Source organism: Tursiops truncatus, chromosome 2 (genome assembly GCF_011762595.2).
Source record: "Tursiops truncatus isolate mTurTru1 chromosome 2, mTurTru1.mat.Y, whole genome shotgun sequence".
NCBI classification, from domain to species: Eukaryota; Metazoa; Chordata; class Mammalia; order Artiodactyla; family Delphinidae; genus Tursiops; species Tursiops truncatus.
The window spans coordinates 96,560,023-96,576,990 of NC_047035.1; the positions used below are offsets into that span (position 1 = coordinate 96,560,023).

General features: G+C 38.8%; 1 protein-coding gene across 1 annotated transcript in view; it reads left to right on the top strand.

The window, feature by feature from the left end:
- Positions 1 to 9,427: 9,427 nt before the first annotated feature.
- The window catches only part of LOC101333605 (protein unc-13 homolog C-like), a 332,514-nt gene continuing 324,973 nt past the window's right edge, over positions 9,428 to 16,968 (top strand). Inside the window, exons 1-4 of the mRNA XM_073801032.1 lie at positions 9,428 to 9,718; positions 11,019 to 11,124; positions 12,840 to 12,907; positions 13,626 to 14,732. The gene's annotated coding sequence lies outside the window, so the exon portion shown is untranslated. The remainder of the gene's footprint in view (positions 9,719 to 11,018; positions 11,125 to 12,839; positions 12,908 to 13,625; positions 14,733 to 16,968) is intronic.

Genomic DNA, 16,968 nt, shown 5'->3' on the forward strand with positions numbered 1-16,968 from the left:
CTTGATCTAAGCAGTTCCCAAACTTGAAGATTTCACATGTTAGTAAAATTTCAAAGAAAATGAGAATAAACATAGGGTTGCCAATTTTTATTTTGCCAAGTAATGCCCTTAAAAATGAAACAAATTAAAAAATCTTTCTCAAAGCAAAAATAAAAATGTTTCAAGTTACATTATTATGAAGTTACCCAATACCAAGGATGATAAGCAGATTCTAAAATCTTCCAGAGAAAAAAATAAAGGTCGCTTGCAAGCGAAGGAGAATAATTGTCTTAGACTTTTCTGCGGCAATGCAGGATGTTAGAAAACAGTGTATCAAAGTCTTCAAATTTTTTAGAAGAAATGATTTTCAAATTAGAATTCTATATCCAGCCAAGTTATCAAACAATCATAAGACATTTTCATACATGTAAGAACAAAACGATAAACCTCCCATGCACACTTTTTAGGAAGCTGTGAACAATACCTTCAGGAAAATGAAGACATTGACCAAGAAAGAGAAAAGCATGATACCTAGGAGTAAAAGGAATAGAGGAGTCAACATGAAAAGAACTGAAAGGAAAACTCAGCATGAGACACATGCCCAAAGCCCAGAAAGAGCCAGTCCATACTGGAGTGGGAAATAAAGGGAAATAAAGAGAGAGCCTCTAGAGGAGAAAAAAAGTGAAATAGTTGGATTACTTGATATGGATGAGCATTTAAAAAATAATTGACAGACATTTATTTGTTGGGTCTGCTTGAATTCTAGAGGTCAAAAAAGGGACTATAAATTAAGCAAACACGAAGTAAGTATGACAATTAACATTATTTGAAATGAAAAGAAATAGCATTTACAATGATAACAGCTAACATTTATGTGTGAAAATTGTAAGTTAAATTCCCTTTACTTAAAATTTGCTAGAAGAAGATTATAATGGACATTTGTTCTCCTTTTGGGCTTCCCAGGCTCTTGGAACACTCTATTTGGGGGAAATTCCTCACTCTACCAATTTCTACCTTCCCAAGAGAGAAGGCAAAACTTTCTTGCCCAGCTTACCTTGTGGCCAGGGAGCAGGTATGTGATCTAAGCTCACCAATCAGATGCACCCATAAGAAACATAGATTAACACAGATGTGACAGAGTAGGTGCCTTGCAGAGTTCAGCTGTCTAGGTGGCAGAGACCTCTGCTTCCAGATGCAATGATGGTAGTCACTCTAGTGATAGGATCCAGGGCCCGAAGCAATGGTGATAATTCTGCTGCCTGTGCCCAATAGTGATAGCAGTCACATCTTCACAGAACAATGTTAGTTGTTGTCCTTGGCAGTGCCCACAATATACTTTAATAGATTAATTTTCTGTGAAACTTCTGGAATGGATATCTGTCATTTACAACTAAACCCAACAATGGATAATAAGAATTTAGCATTTACTGTTGACATTTCACATGCATTCTTTCACTAGGTTATAATCCCCTAAACCAAGATGGTGTAATATGAGAACTATGATAGTACCTGGCAATGGCAAAGACTATGTCCTTCTGACCAGTCATTGCGGGGGGGAAGTCTGGGACTTATAATTTTTTTATGCTATTCAACTAAGACCCTAACTATAAAAATTATAGAATTTTTAACATTGTCAAGTGCAACGTGACATTTTAACTAGGAAAATGGAAGTGTATGTGTGTGTGTGTGTGTGTGTTCTTTCCTAAAGTAGCAGTGAGATTGAAGATACTTGGGTGTCTTTTAAAGAAGTTATAAGCTTGTGAAACAAGGAGCTTAAAATAATGATGGCAGATTCTTGATTATAGTGGTGCCATTGAGCAACCCTATAATATATTTTAGGTGAAAAGTAACATTTAGACAGGTTATTTTTCTAGCACTTGATTTCCAGGTCAAATATATTTCTTTTTCCTGTTTTGGAAGTGCCTACATTGAAAGCAAAATGAGAAAAGATAAGTAAATGTATTTTATTTTTTATGATAGCATTCTGGATCTTAAAAAAGGTAGGTATTGAAGCAATTTGAAGTTGTTACTACAACAGTAACCAAACCTAGTTATTTTCCATGCTCTAAAGGCTTCATACAAAACCAGAATAATTACCTGAGACAATGTCATAGAATGAATGACCCAGAGGTACTTTGGTTTTACAGTCTCCTTGTGAACTCTGCTCAACTGTCTGTATAAATGGTTGCAACACTGTGTACTTAATCATCAGCAATTGGAAGCTTCCAGAAGAAAAACTGTCCCACAGATTTTAGCACACTATGACATGAACGGAAGTTTAATTCCCAGAACTTAATTATATTAACATCCCAGAAAGGGTCAAGGAACACAGTAGTCTATAGTTAGTATCCTAGTACTATATATATTATTCTGGGAGAATCAGTTCACAAACAACGACTGAACTCCAATTTATAATAGCAACAATGACTTACATTTGGATGGTACTTCTCCAGTAAACTTTCATACATATTATTTTTTTTTAATTGGGGTATATTTGCTTTACAATGTTGTGTTAGCTTCTGCTGTACAACAAAATGACTCAGCTATATGTATACATATATCCCCTCCCTCTTGGACCTCCCTCCCCCTGCCCCTGCTTTCCACCCATCTAGGTCACCACAGAGCACTGAGCTGAGCTCCCTGCATTATTCAGCAGATTCCCACTAGCTATCTATTTTACACATGGTAGTGTATATATGTCAATCCCAATCTCCCAGTTCACACCACCCCCCCTTCCCCTGCCCCGTGTCCACACGTCTGTTCTCTATATCTGTGTCTCTATTCCTGCCCTGCAGATAGGTTCATCTGTACCATTTTTCTAGATTCCACATAAATGCATTAATATACGATATTTGTTTTTCTCTTTCTGACTTACTTTACTCTGTATGACAGACTCTAGGTCCATCCACGTCTCTACAAATATTTAACTGATACAATAAAGGACAATATAGCAGAAATGAAATGCACAAACAGCAGAGAAAGGACATGACATAGAAATCATTTGCTTTTGACTTTGCATTACTTTTGGCAATTCTGCATGATGTCATTTTGAGGTGAACCCTTGTTATCCTAAGAAGTTGTTTCCTTTGGATTATCTTTTCTGAATTAGTCCCTTTAATTGAACCTAGTTCATTCCATAGATAATATTAACTCCCCTTAGTTTTCAATTTTCCATTCTCAGAAATAATCCAAATTATTTCCTTTTTGCTCATTCTTACCTGTTGATCCATCCTTTCACACTTCCTAGTTCTTCAGTCTACTCTGCTCCCACCGATGCCCTGTTTTGTTCTAAGTTTCTACTCCCATTATTTACCTCCCTGCTTTGTCACAGCCCCCATTTTCTCCCGTTGTTGCACACGTCAAAATTGTGATTATACATCCATTTACTTCTTGTTTCCCCCACTTCACTATTATAAGTTCCATAGCAGTAATTACTCAATTTCTTTCACCACTGTACATTCATTTATTACCATAGTGCTTAGCATATAGGAAGTTCTTAATAAAATGTGTTGAATAATAAAATGAATAACTAAACTTATATTATCAGTTAAACACTTGTAAAAAAAAATTAAGGTTAGATCCTAACTCATATCTTACAAAAGATCCAAATGAATTAAAGATTTACAAGTTTAAAAAAAAAAGAAGGCTAAAAAATTTTCTGAGTTAGATATTAGTAAATGTTTTAAAACCTTGGTGTGGTACAACTTTGGTGTGGCTTTTCTTTGCCCTATTTTTTCCTCCTCCACCTCTTCTGACATTTAATTTTTTTCCTCCTTCTCTTTCTACTCCTCTTCCTTCTTTTTGTTCTGTTGTTAGAATAAAAATATAAAAATCATACAGATCTATTTAAAAAATACAAAAAGACTATTGAGAAAATGAAAGTCCATTAATATTCCATATACCCATTCACTTTTCCCTCCCAGACAAACCAAGATGATCTTTTTGTTCAGTTTTCATTTGAAAAAAGCATTTTGTATGTGTGCCAGAAGCTGGAATTATCTAGGAAAATACTAATGAATTTTATGTGTATAATTTAAAATCACCTACACATCAAATCCATGATAAACAAAGTTAAAAGGCAAATGACAAACATGGAAAAATACTTTCAAATCATGTTGAAACCATTATGATTTTTGATGGATTAAAGATGGCAGCATATTCTTTGTCACTCCTCCATTGAGAAAGAGAGTTTATTTCCCACCCTCTTGCATCTGGGCCGGCTCTGTGATTGCTTAACTAAAAGAAGGTGGCAGAAATAACTGTGCTAGTTTGGGCCTAAGCCTTAAAAAGGCCCGATGAGTTCCACTTGTGGGCTTTGGGGAGTACTGAGCTTCTATGCAAGAAGTCTAACTACTTTTCTGGAAAGAGTATGTGAAGATACCACATGGAGAAGCCATGTGGAAAGCAGAGGCCCTGAGACTTGACATGGAAAGGGAGAGAGGACGAGGCATTTGAGTGTCCCATTCCAGACTTTATAAAGGAGAGGGATCCCAAGCAAAACCAGCTAGAGAATTATCTTGCTGAGCCTAATCAGCCCCAGAGCCACGGGACATAATCAAATGATTGACATTTAACGCAGCAATTAACTAAAATGAAATTAGGTAGCTGTCTTAGTCCATTTGAGCTCCTATAGAAAAGTACTACAGACCGGGTGGATTATAAACAGCAAGCCATGGTCCTGGAGACTGGGAGGTACAAGATCATGGTGCAGCAGATTTGCTGTCAGGTGAGGGCCCACTTCCTCATCCATAAACTGTGCCTTCTAGCTGTAACTTCAAATGGTGGGAAGGGTTAGGGAGCTATGTGGAATCTTTTTTACAAAAACACTAATCCCGTTCGTGAGTGTTCCGCCGTTATGACCTAATCATCTCCCAAAGGCCATCAATTTGTGCATTAGGTTTCAAAGTAGGAATTTTGTGGGGACACAAACATTGTCTATAGCAGCAGCTAAATGTGCTGCTGCAATGAAAAACCTAAAATATGTGACATTGACTTTGGACTGGATTAGGAGCCAAAGCTGGAAGGACCTCAGGGAGGTTGTAAAAGTTTGTTTGATCATAAACTGAATTGTATTCCCAACACAGTGTTCAGAAACTGATATGGATGCTAAATAAATTTCTGATGAATAAACAGATGAGGTTTTATAAACAAGTAAAACAAATACCCCAATTTAAAAATGGGCTAAAAGTAAATGGACATTTCACCTAGAACACAAAAGTCCGGTAGGTGTATAAAAACATGCTTAGTCTCAATAATATTTAAAGAAATGCAAAGTAAAACAGTATCCTGGTTGGGTATTTGTTTTACCTATCAAACTGACCAAAATAAAATAGAAGGATACTAGAAGACATGCACTCTTATATTTGCCAGTGTGAGTGGACATCCGTAAAACGTTTTTGGAGGGCAGTTAGCAATATGCACTAAATGCCTCAAAAACACATATGCCCTTTAACCCAACAATTTAAATTTAGAAAACTTTCCTGAGAGAATAATTGATAATTACACAGAGTTTTAGCCATGACGATTATCTCAATGCAGTATTTTTTATTATAATAAAAATTTGTTTATGATTATCTTACTCGGTGAAGAATTAAGTTGTGTAGCAAAAATGATGTTGCAAAATTGTATTTATGGGCTTGCAAAGATGTTCATATCATTTCATAGTAAAAAAAAGCAGGTAACATGATGTGTTTGGTATGAATATTTTAATTAAAATATTATATAACAAAAATATACTATGATATACACATATATAATCTTAAAATTCTTCATATATATGAAATACGTATCATGGATAGGATATATATGATATATGTTATAATCCATATATCGTGCAGGTACCAGATCATTCAGGGCCTTTAGTTCCTAATAGAAACTTGGTTATTTCCCTCAGAGCAGCACGGAGCCACTGTAAGATTTTAAAGCAGAGTAACAATAAGATCTGATTGTAATGATTGCTGTGTAGAATATTTTCAAGGTGAGCAAGAGAAGTACCTATAGTACAGTGACTATGAACTTTAACCCCAGAGCAAGACAGTCTGGAGTTGAATCCAAGCTACACCACTTAAAAACTATATAACCTCAGACAAGGTATTTAATCTGTCTGGGCTCCAGGTTTACTCTTCTATAAAATGGTGATGATAATAGTACTTACCTCCTGGGAAGGTTATAAGGATTAGATAATGCAGTGTAAAGTGTTCAGAGTAGGACCTAACACAGACTAAACTCTATATGTTATTGTAATTCCCCTTTTAAAAATAAGAAGGCCTGCCAAGGTTAAGTAACTTGCTCGAGGCCACACAACTACAATTTTGTGGTAGTGGTGTAGCTTCAGTTGATGATGAGTGGAATGACCACACATTCCCTGGGTTATGGTATGGAGCACCACATCACCAGTTAATATCACAAAGGGAGAGCAACTCTACTGAAGATGTGATAGTAAATCATGATGGTACTTGCATATGTATACTTGACTCAAAGTACAGTAAAACATGAGTGAAGTTCTATTCGTTTATTGAGATGACTATAAATATTATATATTTTTCATCAGGATAAAAACTAAGGACAAAGACTAAGTCGTCTTATATCCTGGAGGGTTTTACTTAGTCTGTCTGATTAGCTTCTTCCAATGCAATGCCTCTGCTCCCAAAATGGGGGGAGGGTGGATGGATTTTAAATGGGGGAAGGGAACATGGTGATGTGCACCTTCCTCTGGGATTTAAACCTACATCTACCCAGCTACAAAGTTTATGCTTAGTTCATTTTCTTTTTTAAACCCCATATTTGTTTATTTATTTATTTTTGGCTGTGTTGGGTCTTCGTTTCTGTGCGAGGGCTTTCCCTAGTTGCGGCAAGCGGGGGCCACTCTTCATCGCGGTGCGCAGGCCTCTCACTATCGCGGCCTCTCTTGTTGCGGAGCACAGGCTCCAGACACGCAGGCTCTCGGTAGTTGTGGCTCACGGGCCTAGTTGCTCCGCGGCATGTGGGATGTTCCCAGACCAGGGCTCGAACCCGTGTCCCCTGCCTTAGCAGGCAGATTCTCAACCACTGTGCCACCAGGGAAGCCCTATGCTCAGTTCATTGATTTACAGGCTTTCACTTCTATTAAAGTATATTGCTGTGGTAGATTTAGGACTCCCGAGATAACATTAATGAGAAGTTCAAATCTCCTTGGTACTACAGAGTGACATTGCCAGAAATGGTTTATTAACAGGTCTAGCTGTTGACAAACTTGTCAGGTGGAAGAAGCTGGTATAGCCTTACCCTTTGGAATCTTTCAGCCAGTTTATTTTGTTCTGGTTTTCCCTTCAATTTATCTCCCTGAGAGCACACTTGTTTCTAACTTTCCCTCTGCTAAATCCCATTTCATCAGAGAGGGCATTGTGACCCAATTTATCTCATTAAGCCATGCTGATAGGCTAATGAGGCTGATGAGTTATCCCATTCTGTTGTGCATTCAAATACAACAATCAAGAAACATTTAGGCTCTTATTATTCACTCAACAAATATTCAGTGAATATCTATTATATTTTAGGTGCTGGAGAAAAAGCAAAAAACAGTCTATAAGACCTTAGTGGTATCTTACAGACTAAGATACTTACGTTGTTTCAAGCTGATAGTGTGAAAGTCTAGGAAAAATTTCTATCCAGTCAGCCTGTTGGTTCTAGTGCTTCTTTAGTACTCCCCCTAGTACTTGTGTTTTCTCTCTCTCTCTTTTAACTTTTATTATTTATTCCCCAATGTGTCATAGGAAAGGCCAGAGGTATTGAAGTTTTCTGTATCCCTTAGCAGTGGATGAAGGTATTTTTAGCTGGTGTACTAATTGATCCCTGTGCTTACTACCTTTATCTCTCTTCCCTAGAGAGAAATATTATAATTCCTAAAACTGTATCAAGATCTTCCTAATTTTAGGCTAGTTGATTAGTTCTTTCTTCTCTATTTATTTCCACATAACAAGTAAACCTCACTTAAGTCCTTAATTTGAGTTTCTCAGGGATCTAGTACATATGCAAGAGTCCCAAAATGTCACTGTTTTAAGCCAGATTAAGAATCTTATGATGAAATTTCAGATATCCAAACAGGGCCCAAATAATGAGAAAGATTCACATCAGAAAAGCAATCTAATTGGCTGAACCTCCTAAGACCGCTCCTGGAAACAAAAGTGATGATTGTAAAAAACTAGTCAAGTTAATAAGTCCCTGCTTCTTTTTTAGGATGATAGATGTATGATCAGGCCATTCAAGATGGCTCTTCTCTTGCCCTCTGTACTCGCCTGCTCCGCCAGGCCCTGCTTCACTCAGATGATTATCCAATCCTCTTAATTATAGGGCTTAATTAGTAGCTCCTAACTGATGAGCCCACCTGATGTCAATTGCGCCCTATAAATGGTAGCCTCCTTCTCCCCTGAGTAGCTAAGGCTAATGCCATGTTCTTCCTGCTCGCTCTGAGCTGTACACAGTGGGGTGTTGCTCCAGGACCCTTTGTGTAAGATCTCCTTGTCCAATAAATCATCGATGTCTCTGTTGCTATCTCTGGGCAACTTCAAGACTCGCAGGCCAGTGGGGTGCAGCCCAAAAGAGAACAGTAAAGGACTGGAAAGATCATCAGGCAGTAGTTCTCCCCAGGGGGCAGTACATGCTTGGAGTTGCTCGTGGCATTTACTATCAGGGCCCCAGAATGCTCACAGTGTAGCAGTGTCCTGATAAGCAGCATTCTTTTGCCAAGGGGAAGGAAACACGTGGTGGAATCTTTCCCCCAAAGGTCATATGCCCAGCCAATGCCAGAACTAGAGACAGAATTTGTTTTACCAACCTGGGTCCTTGGACTCTGTTTTTTTAAAGTAAATTTATTTATTTAATTTATTTTTGGCTGCTTTGGGTCTTCGTTGCTGCGTGCCGGCTTTCTCTAGTTGCGGCGAGCGGGGGCTACTCCTGTTGCAGTGTGTGGACTTCTCATTGCGGTGGCTTCTTTTTAGGGGAGCATTGGCTGTAGGCGTGCAGGCTTCAGTAGTTGTGGCACATAGGCTCAGTAGTTGTGACTCGCGGGCTCTAGAGCGCAGGCTCAGTAGTTGTGGCGCACGGGCTTCGTTGCTCTGCGGCATGTGCAATCTTCCCGGACCAGGGCTCGAACCCGTTTCCCCTGCATTGGCAGGCGGATTCTTAACCACTGCAACAACAGGGGAGTCCCTTGGACTCTTTAATCAATAGAAATTGATAGGAGGCCAGATGAGAACTCAGGCAAGGCTTTATTGGGACTCCTGCTGCAGCACAAGGGAGCAAAGACAAGTAGCCGGTGCCCTTGCTCGCTCCAGAGAGGAGCTCCTTGGGTCCTTAAAAGGGGTAACAACAGATAGATAGATAGGTTGGGCAGGAGGCGTGGCTTCGGAGGTCTGCTCAGGCCCTTGGTGGTGCTGTGTGCAGGGATCCCATGCAGGACCCTGCTTTTGCTCCCTGCGTCTCAGAAGTGGCAGTTGGTTTGTGGCCTTTGTGTATCCTGTTGTTCATAACTGCACCAATTACACACGTGTGCAGTTATTTTTAGTCCCTTATAGTTTCTTTGTATTCTGTTGCTCAAGGAATCATTTGTCCAGGTGCACACACTCTGGTGAAGTGTCCCAGGTCCCAGCCTGTCTCACTTGGAACTCCACTGCAGGACGTTTTCCACTGGAACCACTTTTCTGCATAGTTCCTCCTTATACAGCTGAAGGAAAACTGTCTCATTGAAAAGAACTTCTTTAAGGTGTGATTTTTTCATTCTCCTAAGATGTTATTTCTCATACTCTAAATCCTTCTTTGGTGTGGTTTTCAGTGACATTTCAAAATCAGCCTCATTATTCTGCAATTGTAAGGTTTTTTTTCAGGGGGAGAGGTAGTAGTTATATTTTTTATCCCCTCAAAAATATTTTATTAAACTTGATCTTTGTTTTATTTCCCTACTTAATCCGAATAACTTTTGACTATTTTAAAAAACCAAACCTACCTCCAAATGTGCTGTTTTTAAGCATTGAAAGGAAATGTGCTGTTTTTAAGCATTGAAAGGAAATGTGCTGTTTTTAAGCATTGAAAGGAAAGGAGGTGCAGTTCTCATTCAACATATGACATTCCTTGCAAGTGTATCATGTGCCCGGTGTTGTGTTAAGTTCTATGGGTACAGGAGATACAATGTTAAAAGAAAAAACTGATTCCCCCCCCCCCCCCGCCACCCTCAGACACATGAGAAGGTGAGTTCAATATAGTGTTTGTAGTGATATGATAGGATCTATATGAATATCAAGAAAGGGCAGTTGATCCCATTGTGGGTAGTTAGACCTTCTGGGGGGGTTGATATTCCAGTTGAGATTTGAGGGGTAGCAGGTGATAATAAGACAAATGGTAAGGTGGGGTTTGGGGCAAGAAGAATGGGAGACAGAAATCTAGTCAAAGAGAACAGCGTCTGCAGATCTTGGGTTAAACAAGACAGTGTGTCACAACTATGGTAAAGCAAATAGTGTAGTTTGGTGGAAACACAGGTAAGCTTTTCTGTCAGTTGTGAAATGGAAATGGAAGGGAAGAGATAAAGAGGCAAGGATGAGACTGGACGGGGAAGATACTATAAGCCAGGCCAGGAAGTGTGGGAACCACTGAATGGTTTTAAGAAGAGAATTGGTAATTCCAAAAGTAGAAATTTGAATAAATAATCAGCTTCTAAAAATTAGAACTTCATAGAACAACACTCATTAGATGCAGAGAATATGGTCTGACATTCTTATTGAAATTCATCACACCCACTCCCAGTGATGCTGCAAACATGTTTCTGATCCTGGACCAATCTTGGCCCAGAGCCTCTCCTCCCTTCTGTACTCAGTGACAAGCCCCTCTCCCCAATCAATTCTTCTAATTAGTGCTCATCAGTGCTGGGGACAGATGTCATAGTAAAGAATGAGGAGACATTTGTTCAGAGTTCAGGAGGACAGTGACAAAGAGGGGGGATTTATTGCATTACCACACACACAACACAATTAAATATTAATGAAAAATGTCACTTTTCCTGTCATTACCAGGCTTTTGTTTTGCAAAGATAATCCACTGGACCAAATGGTGAAAGATATACAGTGCTACTGCGGAGTGAATGTTGGAGATGTAATTAGCAACGTTTTGGAAACAAAGGTGCTTTCACAAATTGCGAAAGGATAGATGGGCAAAAAATGTCCACTGGAGATACATGCAATAATTAAAGAGGTGTTTTTGAGTGCCTACTGAGGAATGTTTTGTGTGTAACAAAAGTAACACTTTATTGAGGTTTTTCTGTGTTAAATTAAAGCACCAGCCATACTCACATGATTATTTTGGAGAAGCAGTTGTATTTCACATACTGATATATCGGTGAAGACTCACTTTGAGCTTCAGTAAAACAGCAGTGAAACATTCTTCAGAAGATTGACTATGAAAATAAAAAAGTAATAAACAAACAAAATGGTCACGAAGAACCTAGGGTCAGGACGGGAATAATGACGCAGACCTACTAGAGAATGGACTTGAGGACGCAGGGAGGGGGAAGGGTAAGCTGTGACAAAGTGAGAGAGTGGCATGGACATATAAACACTGCCAAATGTAAAATAGATAGCTAGTGGGAAGCAGCCGCATAGCACGGGGAGATCAGCTCGGTGCTTTGTGACCACCTAGAGGTGGGATAGGGAGGGTGGGTGGAAGACGCAAGAGGGAGGGGATATGGGGATATATGTATATGTATAGCTGATTCACTTTGTTATAAAGCAGAAACTAACACACCATTGTAAAGCAATTATACTCCAATAAAGATGTTTTAAAAAATTAAAAAATAAAAAAAAGGAATAAAAGTGGCAGTAGTCAAAGAGTAAACATTTTCTCAAGATAGAACTTTGTACTTATTTAAAATCACATGGAATGGAGACAGGTAGCAAAAGATTAAAGATACTGGAGAAGTGAAAACAAATAGGATTTTTTTTTCTGAGATAACATGAAAGAATGAAAGAAAATAAATTGAGACATGAGAATGTAAAGGTAAATGGGAGAGAAATAGGAAATTATTGCTTATTTGTACCTCCTCTATTTTCTAAAATAATTTGAGCCAGTTTACAAAAAAACAAAAGACAGAGGAATAATAAAGTTAGTAAACAGGAAAAATGAGGACTTAGAAAGAAGCAGCAAATATTGTAACCACGATAGCTAATATCATAGGAGTGATCCAGTGTCAAATTTGGCTCTGAAGTTTTTGGCAGTCGGGGCAAAGGAGAAATATGATATGTTTCTAATTATCTCTTGCTGTGTAACAAACCACCTCAGAACAGTGACTTAGAACATTAACAGTTGTTTATTATTAGCTCATGGTTCTGTGAGTTGCCTGTAGTTCAGCAGGGAAGTTCTGGCTTTTGGTATCTCATGCAGTTGTTTTAGTCAATGGCTAGGGCTTGAATCATCTGAAGACCAGCTCCTTCACTTATCTGGTGCCTGGGCTGAGAAGACTGAAACAGCTGGGCTGGAACACCTGGGGCTCTGCAGGCATCTCTATCTCTACCTGGCCTCTCTAGGAAGGCAGCTTCAGGGTAGTTCCAAAGGTACATGGTTCAAAGAGAGGCAAGTAGAAGCTGTGTTCCTTTTATGACCTAGCCTTGGAAGTCACTCAGCCTCATTTTCTCTGCAATTCTTTAGAAGCATGTCTCTAAGGCTGGTCTATGTTCTGGGGGAGGGGAATTAGACTTCCCTTTTTGAATAGAGGAAATGAAAAATAATCCACAACATGTTTTAAAACTACCACATGATGTAACAGGTTTTTCATTGTCAAAAAGGTAGTAGTGTATCAATTGCTCAAGCTCCCACCTGATGTTGTCAACGTTTTCTTTTAGATGAAGTAATGGGGGAGACCATCAAGCATAAGATTAGAGAAGAACAGAGGGTGAGATTAAGGAGAAAGGTATGTGTTTGAAATATCTCCTTATAGGAGCGTATAGCGGCAGCACAGTAGAGCCTTGCTTCTCAAAGTGTGGTCTAGGACCAGTGGCCTCTGCCACTGAGAGCTTGTTAGAAATGCAGAACTTGGTCTCTACCTCAGACCTACTGAATCAGAATGGTATCTTAACAAGCTCACAGGATTCCTCTGCAGAAAAGCACTGCTGAAAAGGTGGAAATGAATTGTCAGGTAGTGAGGAGGGACAAATTGCTGTGTACACACTTAGAGCAGGCCATGTGTCCTCCTTTATGGGACAATAACAGAATATGAGTGGGATAAGAAAATGACTAAACAGTAAAGTTCATCTGAGGTTGGGAATTCCACACATTCATTGACCAGGATGTCTAGGATGGGTGTTGGGTACTTAGGTAGAATTGAAATGAAAATAAGATCTAAATGGGTTAGGGAGAGGATGGGTGCAGTTGGAAGATGAAGGTTGGAATAAGGCTGGAGAGCTGATATTGCAGAAGTATGAACAGGGTATCCAAATAAACGATAGCTAGAAAGGGAAAATATCAAGTTGGTTTTTCAGAAATAGATAAATATTATTTTGGTACAATGGAATTGTATGGAATGTTACCCAAAGCAAGTAGATTTTTGACTGAGACATTTACTTTGTTTTACAGAAATATCTGCAGTAATGACATTTGCTTTTTTTTTTTTTTTTTTTTATTCTGCACAGCTTATGGGATCTTAGTTCTCCAACCAGGGATTGAACCTGGGCCCTCAGCAGTGAGGGCGTGGAGTCTTAACCACTGGACCGCCAGGGAATTCCCACATTTGCTATTTCAATAAACATCTTATATATAGTTAAGGGCAGACAGCCAACAGATTGGTATCAGATATTAGCAAATTACAACCCATCATCACTGATATTTCATACTGTCTTATATATGTGGTTTGTATTAAGAGTATAGGGCTTAGAGAGAGTTGAGCTCCTTGGAGAAGTGGCTGATACCAATTCTGCGCCAGGAAATGCACAAAATATGTCTGGAATATCTTGTCCTATGTGAAAGACAAGGAAACTATTAAAGATGACGGAATTCATGTTAAATGGACACCAGAGCCAATTTGAAGGGGTTGCACTTGCCAAAGATGAGGTAATATTAGCAGCAAAAAAGAATAATAATGATAATGGATTGAGATACATCAAATATGTTAAAATCCATTAGTTCTTAATGATACTCACATACAAAAACTCTCATTAGTCATCTTTGGAAGATGGTATGAAACCAAAACTTTATGCTGAAAACTGGTAAATGGAGTAAAACAATCAAGCATTTATATTAAATTTTTTTGTACAAATAGTATTTAAGGGTGCCAAGTAGTTAATTTGGGAAAGACTTTTTAAAAGAATTTCAGCGAATAACTGTGGAAGCAATGGTAGAATTAGAATATCACCATTGAACTCCTAATGAAATAATGGATTTAGGCCATGATCATTAACGGCTCTTAAAACCATTAGGTGAATTGCTAATGGGGAGCTTTATAATGGTAGATCAGGCTGACAACAGCAAGCCTACTGCCCAGTCTTAATGTCACAAAAATGAGAAAGAACTAGACATTATGTTTCTCCTAATGGACTTACACAATACTCCTATAAAATAGTCATGCTAGGGCTTCCCTGGTGGCGCAGTGGTTGAGAGTCCGCCTGCCGATTACAGGGGACACGGGTTCGTGCCCCGGTCTGGGAAGATCCCACATGCCGCGGAGCGGCTGGGCCCGTGAGCCATGGCCGCTGAGCCTACGCGTCCGGAGCCTGTGCTCCGCAACGGGAGAGGACACAACGGTGAGAGGCCCGCGTACCGCAAAAAAAAAAATATATATATATATATATATATGGGAGCCAAAAGAATGTGTGAAAAGTCCTCATAGGGAGGCAATCTGCAAATTTTAGAATGTGGGAATCCAATTTCTTCAACAAATAAATTGTGAGGGAAGAAAGACAGTGAGAGAAAAGTTATAGATTAAAAGATATGTAAGAGACTTTGGGTTTCAGTTTGACTTGTAGAGGGCTAGGAAATCATCACTCTAATTCTTACAACAAGAAAAAATGCTGAAAAACGACTCATTAGAGACCTAGGTCAGAAGGCAACTGCTGCTCCAAAATCTGGAGAGAGGGGTGAATAGAGAGAATCTCAGCTGAGATCAGCTTACATGAGCAGAAACAACTGGAGCTTTAAACAGATTAAAAACAATTAATTGGCACCTTTTTTTTTCGATCCATGCCAACATTTTTAATGGCTATATAAAATAACACAAAATATCATTGTGATTTATTACATGCGTGCCAATATTTTACTTAAAGCCAAACCATTCAAGAATCAGAAATCACTTTTTTTTTTCCCACTGTAACAGCTCCTTTACTTTGCAGTGAAAATTGATTTGTGTATTTTTTGCCTCTGAGTCCTTGTGGGATTTTTTTTTTTTAATTTGCCATGGCTAGGACTTCCAAAACTATGTTGAATAAGAGTGGTGAGAGTGGACATCCTTGTCTCATTCCTGATCTTAGAGGAAATGCTTTCAGTTTTTCACCATTGAGAATGATGTTTGCTGTGGGTTTGTCGTATATGGTCTTTATTATGTTGAGGTAGTTTCCCTCTATGCCCACTTTCTGGAGAGTTTTTATCATAAATGGGTGTTGAATTTTGTCAAAAGCTTTTTCTGCATCTATTGAGATGATCATATGGTGTTTATTCTTTAGCTTGTTAATATGGTTTATCACATTGATTGATTTGCATATATTGAAGAATCCTTGCATCCCTTGGATAAATCCCACTTGATCATGGCGTATGATCCTTTTAATGTGTTCTTGGATTCTGTTTGCTAGTATTTTGTTGAGGATTTTTGCATCTATATTCATCAGTGATATTGGTCTGTAATTTTCTTTTTTGTAGTATCTTTGTCTGGTTTTGGTATCAGGGTGATGGTGGCCTCATAGAATGAGTTTGGGAGTGTTCCTTCCTCTGCAATATTTTGGAAGAGTTTGAGAAGGATGGGTGTTAGTTCTTCTCTAATGTTTGATAGAATTCACCTGTGAAGCCATCTGGTCCTGGACTTTGGTTTGTTGGAAGATTTTTAATTACAGTTTCAATTTCATTACTTGTGATTGGTCTGTTCATATTTTCTGTTTCTTCCTGGTTCAGTCTTGGAAGGTTATACCTTTCTAAGAATTTGTCCATTTCTTCCAGGTTGTCCATTTTATTGATGAATTCCTGGAGCCTGAGTGTTGACTAGCTTGAGAGTAAGAAACTACCAGAGTCCTAGGCTTAGAGGTTCCCCATTTGGTGTGTGTGTGGGGGGGTTTCTCCAGAAACCTAAGAGGTTTTCAAGGTATAGATCTGAGAAAAATTCCATTTTGGTCAGGAGAGGGAAAAGTGACCATCTGAAATACCCACAGAATAGACTCCATGACAAAGGCAAGGGAAAATCCTTAATTTAAGCAAGGGAAAATCCTTTATCAGAACCTTATCTGACTCAGGGGCAGGGTGATAAGCCAACTATAGTCCCTGTAGCTTTTCTGTCTCACCTAAAAGGAGAAAAAAAAAGGCTAAGAAACTTTCGTGAAGGTCACACCCAGGGTTGTAGGCCCACTGTAAAATTATAAGCTTACAGTACACTTCCCCCTCCCACACCTTACCACTGCATCAACAGGGCTTCAGTATAATAACAGTGGGTTGCAATTGAGAGGTGCAAGATACGGACTCAATTTTTGAAACCCAAAAACAAGAGAAGGAAAAATAAAAATAAAAACAATGACACTAGAGGAAACCAAAGTCCTTGGCATTGATGGCTACACTACAGCAGACTTTAAACACAGCCCAACTCCTTGCTAGAGCAACATAAAACCTCACACTATAGGCCTGTTTATTTCAGTTCCCATTACTTGATATATTATATCATGTCCTGCTTTCAATAAGAAATTGCAAGGCATGCTTAAAAAACAAGAAAAAGAACAGTCTGAAGACACATAGCAAGCATCAGAACCATGCTCAGATGTGACACAGATTTTAGAATGATCATAT